A 9,348-nucleotide genomic window follows, 5' to 3' on the forward strand; every position below is an offset into this window, starting at 1 on the left:
TCACCCCCTGGTGGACAGAGCGTCGCCCCTGGTGGGCGTGCCGGGTGGATCCCGGTTGGGCGCGTGCGGGAGTCTGACTGTCTCTCCCCGTTTCCAGCTTCAGAAAAGTGCAAAAAGGAAAAAAAAAACTTAAATAAATAAATATATTTCTCCTTAGATCAACCATGGTCTGTTTCTGTTGCATACAACTAGAACCCTGACTAATATGATGAAAATATGATGAAGTCAAATGACTTGCTCAAAGTTATTCAGCCAACTAACAGAAACTGCCTCAAACACAGGTATGTCTGACTCCAGGGCCTAAACTCCTAACCTTCTTCACACTTCCTTCCTGGACAAGGCTTTCTCTTGAAAGGGCAAGGCTCCCTACTCTGTCAGGTAAACCCATGACCCAACTGCCATCCTGACACCAGCACATCAATCCAAGAGTCTGACAAAAATTATGGAGTTCCTAGTGTGCCAAATACAAGTCTAGGTTCTTAGCATGAGAGTGGAAGTTTACATAAAGATGAAAAGGGTATAATTTCTTCTTCAAGACAGCTAGTATACACTCATACATTGAAAACCATGTAGGATAAAATAAATGCCATTAAAGGACTAGAAATTGTTGTGGGGAACAGGGTTTCTAGAAGGAAAAGATAATATCCAATTGAGAAAACCAGGAATAACACAATAGTGTGACATTACTCTAAACTATGGGAAAGCCGACAAAATAAAATACTTATTTCCTTCAACAAATAAATAACAAAGAATAAAGGAAGAAAAAGGAGTGGTACCTAAAAATTAATAGGTATTTAAAAGATTTATCAAAGATGCTCAACATTTCTTATTATCAAAGAAATGCAAGTCAAAAGCACAATGAAATATTACCTCACACCTGCTAGAATGGCTTATTAGCAAATCAACGAACAAGTGCCGGAGAAGTGTGTAGAAAAGTGTACCCACCTGCACTGCTGGTGGGAATGAAGACTAGTGCAGCCATTGCAGAAAACAGAATGGAGATTCCTCAAAAAATTAAAAATGGAACTGCCTTATGACCCATTTATCCCACTTCTAGGAGTATGTCTTAAGAATGTCAAAACACTAATTAAAAGGAAGATATGCACCCTCATGTTTATTGCAGCATTGTTTGCAATAGCCAAGATCTGGAAACAATTCAAGTGTCCATCAGAGGACGAATGGATAATAAAGCCGTGGTACATATATAATACACAATGGAATATTACACAGCTGTGAAAAAGAAGAAAACCTTACTTTTTGTGATGGATGGATAAACCTGGAGGTTATTATGCTAAGTGAAATAAATCAGGCAGAGACAGATAAATACCATATGGTTTCATTTATATGTGGAATCTAATGAACGCAATAAACTCAGGAACAAAATAGAGTCAGGCAGGTCACAGGGAACAGGTGGACATCTGTCAGAGGGAAAAGAGAAGAGGGGACTGAATCAAAGAAGATGAAAGGATTAGATAAAATCATATATGCATAACGCACAGATACAGACAACAAGGTAGCAATAGCCAGAGGGAAAGGGGGGTAGAGGTAGAGAGAGAGGGGCAAAGGAATGGGAAATGGAGGCAGAAAGAGACTTTCTTTGAGGCATGGGGGCACCATACGGGGCATAGAGGGTGATATATTGAGTGGGACACTTGAGAATAAATCTTAAATGTTCTCAGGACCAAGACATAAAACTAATGTGATGTGTGTGTTAGCTAAATTTACTTGGTAGTCATTTTGCAACATATACATGTATCAAAGCATCACATTATATGCCTTAAACTTATACAGTGTTTCTTCTTTTTTAAGATCTCACATATAAGTAGATCATATAAATTTGTCTTTTTTTGTCTGACTTATTTCACCAAACATAATGCCCTAAAAGTTCTCACAAATGGAAAGCTTTTACTATTTTTATAGCTGAATGATATTGCTTTTATAAAATTTTATTTATTGATATTTAGAGAGAAGAGAGAGAAAGTAGGGGGAAGAGCAGGAAGCATCAACTCATAGTTGCTTCTCATATGTGCCCTGATCAGGCAAGCCAGGGGTTTCCCACTCATGACCCCAGCATCCCAGGTCTATGCCTCATCCACTATGCCATCACAAGTCACGCTGAATACTATTTCTTTGTATGCGTACACCACATTTTCTTTATTCCTTCATCTTTAGATAAACACTTAGGTTGCTTCCATACCTAAGCTATTGTAAATAATGCTGCAATAAATACAAGGATGCATATATCTTTTTGAGTTTTTGTTTTCATTTTCTTCAGATAAATACCCAGAAGTAGGATTGCTGGGTTGTATGGTAGTTTTATTTTGAATTTTTTGAGGAATCTCCATACTCTTCTTCATAGTGAATGCACCAATTTATATTCCCACTAACAATATACAAGGGTTCATTTTTCTCCACATCCTCATCAACTCTTTTTATTTCTTGTCTTTTTGATGATAGCCATTCTAGCAGGTGTGAGGTGATATCTCATTATACTCTTGATTTGCATTTCCCTGATTAGTGATGTTGAACATTTTTTCATGGCCATCTGTATGTTTTCTTTGGGAAAATGTTTATTCATATCCTGTTCCCATTTTAAAATTGGATTCTTGTTTACTTTTTACTATTGAGTTATATGTGTTCTTTTATATTTTAGATATTAGTTCATTATCAGATACATGATTTGTAAATACTTACTTCCATTCAGTAGATTGACTTTTTTTTTAATTTGGTGTTGATGTACATAAAGTTATATGTCAATTACATCTTAAATAATCTGAAAAAAGTTTGGGGAATATTTTAGTATGTATGTATGTATGTATGTATGTATTTATTTATTTATTTTTCCGAAGTTAGAAGCATGGAGGCAGTCAGACTCCTGCATGCACCTGACCAGGATCCACCTGACATGCCCAGCAGGGGTTGATGCTCTGCCCATCTGGGGCATTGCTCTGTTGTGGCCAGAGCCATTCTAATGCCTGAGGTGGAGGCCATGGAGCCGTCCTCAGCACCCAGACCAACTTTGTTCCAATGGAACCTTGGATGCGGGAGGGGAAGAGAAAGATAGAGAGGAAGGAGAGGGGGAAGGGTGGAGAAGCAGATGGGTGCTTCTCCTGTGTGCCCTGACAGGGAATCGAACGCAGGACTTCCACACACACGACCAACACTCTACTGCTGAGCCAACTGGCCAGGGTCATTTATTTTTTTTTAGATTTCATTTATTGATTTTTAGAAAGGAGAGAGATAGAGGGAGAGAGAAAAAGGGGGAGAAGAAGCAAGAAGTATCAACTCGTAGTAGTTGCTTCCTGTATGTTCCTTGACATAGCAAGCCCAAGATTTCAAACCAGTGACCTCAGTGTACCAAGTCAATGCTTTATGCACTGTACCACCACAGTTCATGCTGGGAATTATTTTAAAAAAGAGAAATTTCAACCAATTGCAATATGTATATCTTATTTTTCCTGATTCAAACAAGCTACTAAAAAGTACAAATTAATAATATATATACTGGATATTTCATAATAGTGAGGAACTTCTGCTTATATTTTTAGTGAAATGGTATATTTATGTTTTTTAAAGAGTTTTCATCTTATAGAAATACATATTCAAATGCTAACATAAAAATGATATCATGGTGAAATAAGTAAATCAGAAAAAACTAAGAACTATATTATTCCATACATAGATGGGACATAAAAATGAGACTCAAGGACATGGACAATAGTGTAGTGGTTACCAGGGTGGGGGGGAGAGGAAAGAGAGGGAGGGGTGGGGGGAGGGGCACAAAGAAAACCAGATAGAAGATGACGGAAGACAATTTGACTTTGGGTGATAAGTACGCAACATAATCAAATGTCAAAATAACCTGGAGATGTTTTCTCTAAAACTATGTACCCTGATTGATCAATGTCACCCCATTAAAAATGATATCATGATTGGGATTTGCTTCAAAATAATATTGAGGAAGTAGAAATATAGATGAAACAAGGTTGGCAATGAGTTGATACTGCCTTAATATGGATGATGAGTAAATTACAGTTCATTTAGCTCTTCTTTCAACATCTGTAAATGTTTGAAATATTTTATTTAAAAATTACAAAAGTAGCCTGACCAGATGGTGGCGCAGTGGATAGAGCATCAGACTGGGATGCGGAAGGACCCAGGTTCGAGACCCCGAGGTCACCAGCTTGAGCATGGGCTCATCTGGCTTGAGCAAAAAGCTCACCAGCTTGGACCCAAGGTCGCTGGCTTGAGCAAGAGGTTACTCGGTCTGCTGAAAGCCCACAGTCAAGGCACATATGAGAAAGCAATCAATGAATAACTAAGGTGTCACAACGAAAAACTGATGATTGATGCTTCTCATCTCTCTCCGTTTTCCTGTGTCTGTCCCTATCTATCCCTCTCTCTGACTCTGTAAAAAATAAATTTTTTTAAAAATTACAAAAGTAGGAAGAGAAGGCATTACATTGTGTAGAAGTTTCGAATATGAGCTCTGGATTTGCATGGCCTCACTTTATATTCTGTCTCTGCTTTTAACAACTCTGTGTCTTTAGGCAAGTGAATAGCCAGTACAGAAGGAACCTTGGTTATAGGAGGCTTCACCATCTTGTGATGCCACCATATCAACATATGATCTCTGAAGGTGCTAGAGAAATGGAAGAAAGGATAGATGGGATTCCTGGGATGTTTTAAAGGCCAGGCCCATAAATGCTTGTATAATTTCTTCTCATACTATGTTGGTCAGAAACCAGTCACATGGTCTTAGTCTGATTACAATGGTGGATGAAAGATTGTGTATAAGAAGAGAAAGATGAAACAGATTTAATGAGTAGTTAGCATGTTCTGAGCTACAGCAAGTTAACTCCCTGTGTCTTAGTCTGGTTTTCGGTAGAATGGGAATGATAATAACAACATAGGCTTATTGTAAGAATTAAATGAGTTAATTTATGTGAATCTCTCAGTGTAGGGCCTAACCCATAGTAAATACTGATAATGTTTGTGTATGTATATATGTATGTATTTATCTGAAAATGGGCCTTGACACATGGGGAAGATTATTACCAGCCAAAGAATGGTGTTTGTAAGTCTGTTTTACAAACTTAGACACCATGAGCAAAGGAACCAAAAGGATGTAAAGGTTGTATTCAGGAAATGAGTGTGTGGTGTGCAGAGGAGGATGGGGGACATAACTGAAGTGGTACATTGGGGATTGATCATGGAGTTCCTCAAATACCTAAATACTACAGGCAAAGAACCACCATTGGAAAAAATGGTGGCAGTGGGATGACAAAAAATCATGGAATCATATAGAATTGTAACACTAGAAGAAATACTATGTAACATATACTAGTCTAATCCCCTTATTTTACAGAGAATGTAATTATGACAGAAAGCAAATTACAAGATTTGTCCAATGTGGCTCAACTTTTTGGTGGCATAACTGAGATGAGTTCAGCTTTCTTAACTCTTTAGCCTCTGGCTTTCAACTATATCTTGTTTATTATTATTATTATTATTATTATTATTATTATTATTTTTAACTGAGAATAGAGGAAATAGAGAGACAGACTCCCACATGCAACTGACCAGGATCCCCCTGACAACCTCTGTCTGGGGCCGATTCTTTGCCCATCTGAGGTTGGTGCTCACAACTGAGCTAAATAGCACCTGAAGTGGAGGCTCCATGGCCCATCCTCAGCACCAGGAGCCAATGTGCTCGAATCAATCGAGAGCCATGGCTGTGAGAGCAGGAGAGAGAGAGAGAATGCAGAGGGGCGAGGAGAAGGGAAGGAGAAGCAGGTGCTCACTTCTCCTGTGTGCCCTGAACAGGAATAGAACTTGGGACTTCCACTCACTGGGTCATCCATCACTCTACCCCTGAGCCATCTCTCCAGGGCATACCTTGCTCTAGGAAGATGATTTTTTTGGGTTTCAATCTCAAGTTTGCCACTAACTCACTATGAAAAAGTTACTTCATCTCTGGATAGTTTTCTCTTCTGTAAAATGCATGTTGTGCCTCCTGATCTCTAAAATAACTCTTCTAAGTCTAAAATTAGACTTGAATTAGAATTGAGAAAGTTTAGAACCAGTTCAGTTTCATAGTCTAAGACAGAGAATGATAATTGTCTCCCAGTAACAGTTCTCCGTCTTCCTTAGTATAGACTTCACAGTTTTTAGCTAGGAATACGGTTGGCAGAATAAAATTTATATTTCCAATGTAGATTTCAAATTTTATGTTGGAGCTATAAGTGGTTAAAAGTGCTGGCCAACAGGTGTAAGCTATGTTTCCGTGGTAGATACAACTTTCAGGAAGTGTTCTTCAAAGGAGAATACTTCTATGTTTCTTTCTTCTTCCTGGCAAGAATACAGACATGATGGTTAGAACTGGAGCAACACTCTTGAATCATATGTGACATTGGCCCATGCATGGAAGCTGTGTGTTGATAAGTGCAGAGCAAAGTAACAGAGTAGAACTCAGGATTCCAGTGATTGTGGAGCTATCGTTAGTCATTGACTCCCTTTGTTAACATTTGCAAAAAATAAACATCTAGGCTGACCAGGCGGTGGTGCAGTGAATAGAGTGTCGGACTGGGACATGAAGGGACCCAGGTTCGAAACCCCAAGGTCTCCAGCTTGAGTGCAGGCTCATCTGGTTTGAGCGAGCCCAAGGTCGCTGGCTTGCGCAAGGGGTCACTCACTCTGCTGTAGCCCCCTGGTCAAGGCACATACGAGAAAGCAATCAGTGAAAAACTAAAAGTGCTGCAACAAAGAATTAATGCTTCTCATCTCTCTCCCTTCCTATCTGTCTATCCCTATTTGTCTGTCTCTCTCTGCCTCTGTCACAAAAACAAACAAACAGACAAACAAAAAACTTCTACTTGTATAAGCCATTGCCATTTTTGGTGTTCTGTCACTTGCAGTTGAACTAATTTTATAACTAATACAGGAGATGATTGATGTACCAAATGAGATTGAGAGCCTCAATTATCAAAAATTGGAAGCAGTAACTCTGGAAAAGCACAAGTGTGTTGAAGATTATTCCATGGTTCTGAGTTTGAATGACCATTATCAGAAATAGGGAAGCCTGAGGAAGAGATGTTTTGAGAAGAAAGATAATGAATTTAGGGTTTTTTGTTTCGTTTTGGGTTTTTTTTGTGGCAGAGAGAAGGACAGACAGACAGGAAGAGAAATGAGAAACATCAATTCTCCCTTGCGGTTCCTTAGTTGTTCATCGATTGATTTCTCATATGTGCCTTGACCGGGGGGCTACAGTGGACCGAGTGACCCCTTGCTCTAGCCAGTGACCTTGGGCTCAAGCTGGTGAGCCTCGCTCAAACCGATGAACCCACGCTCAAGCTAGTGACCTCGGAGTCTCGAACCTGAGTCCTCCGTGTCCCAGTCCCACAATCTATCCACTGCACCACTGCCTGGTCAGGCTGAATTTAGCTTTAAATAGGAATGGAATATTCAACAAGAGATTACATGGCCTGACCTCTAGTGGCACAGTGGATAAAGCGTCAATCCGGAATGCTGAGGTCGCTGGTTCAATTCCTTGGGCTTGCACTGTCAAGGCACATAGAGGAAGCAACTACTATGAGTAGATGTTTCCTGCTTCTAAGCACCCCCCATCCCCACCCTCCAAAAATCAATAAATAAAATTTAAAAAAAAATTAAAAGAGAAATTACATGAACATTTAATGCCTAATGAAGGCTCTCAGAGACATTTGCATAGGGAGGAATTCAGCCTTCCCTCAAAGACTCCCCCAATTACTTTTGTGAGTCTCCATGAGCATTTCACTGTATGTTTAGAAACATGGCCTCTCATGTGCTATCATCCCAATTTCCTTTGCAAGACCCTTTGTCATTGCTTCCTCTCCCATAAGAACAGCTTGGATCATGCAAAGCTGTCCTCTGCTAGTGGTCATCCTTGATGGTATTGTTGTCTATAGCAGAGTGTAGGCAGGGGGAGGGTTGATTATTCCCCCAACTTGTGACTCACTTTGTCACCTGAGCCATGAAGCAGCACACCATATGCCCAGAATCATCCAAAGTATATGGCTTTTTCACCATCTGGTTCCAACTGGACTCAATCTTATTGGAACCACTAAAACATAGACCCAGTAATTATGGTGAAAAGACTCTAAGAAGACCCTTAATAATCCCCATTTCCTGGTACTTCCTGGTGTAATCCTCTTTCCTTGAGTGTGGGCTGGTTTATCAACTTGCTTTTCACCTACAGAATATGGCAAAGGTACTGAAAAGTCCCTTCTGTGATTATGTTACATAGGATTTAACTGTCTTGCTAGCTGCGATTCTTTCTATTCCCTTCATGGATTATATGCTTTGATGGAGCAAATAGCCTATTGATAAAGAATTGAGTGAATCTTCTAGCCAAAAACAAGGACGAAACTGAGGCTCTCTATTGAATATCCTGTGAAGAACTGAATCACACTAACAACCATATGAACTTGGAAGTGAACCCTTCCACATTTAAGCCTTCTAATGAGACCCCAACCTTAGCTAATACCTTGATTGCAGCTTTGTGAGAGACCCAGTGAAGCCATTCTCAAATTCTTAACTAACAGAAACCATGAAATAATAAATGTGTTTTGTTTACAGCCACAGACTTTATGGTAATTTGTTATGGAACAGTAAACTCATAAAATATTATTTTCTTTATTCTTTTCATCTCTTCTCAGGCCCCTGTCTCTTACACCCTAAAATCTCCACTATGCATATAAATATATGCAAATATGTCTTCATGGATCACCAGCCCACTAATTATGAAAGCACAGAGTTTTGGCATGCTATTTTGAGCTATAACCTGAACAAATAAATAATCAAATAAAAGGTTTTATCATTCCCTTACTTGTTGTTCAGCACAGCTTAATTTAAATGTATATTAACCTTCTGACTTCTCACTTTCATTTATCTTGGTGTGTCTTGGGATCTGAAGCTCCTAGAAAGGTCAGTTATGAAATCTCTAGCTGCTCACAGATCTCTCTCTCTCAGAACCTCAACTGGCTTATTTAGTTAGCTTCAGTACATAGAGGTATTTGGGTCTAGTTTTGACATTCCAGCTTCCAGAACAAAGGATTTTACTCTGGATCTTTCAGTCTATCCATGTCTCCATTCTTCCTCTGAACTGAGTTTTCCCACCTGAAGATATTTCAAAAAACTTCTATGCCCTACCTCAAGTCTACCTGTATTTCTGGTCCATATTTTATTTTCATATGCTTTAACAATCTATACATTTTCAAACAGTGAATTGAAGACACATGTCTTTTCTATAAAATAATTTTAATTTAATATTTTTTTGTAGCCCTGGCTGGTTGGCTCCATGGTAGAGCG

Source organism: Saccopteryx bilineata, chromosome X, assembly GCF_036850765.1.
Source record: "Saccopteryx bilineata isolate mSacBil1 chromosome X, mSacBil1_pri_phased_curated, whole genome shotgun sequence".
NCBI lineage: Eukaryota > Metazoa > Chordata > Mammalia > Chiroptera > Emballonuridae > Saccopteryx > Saccopteryx bilineata.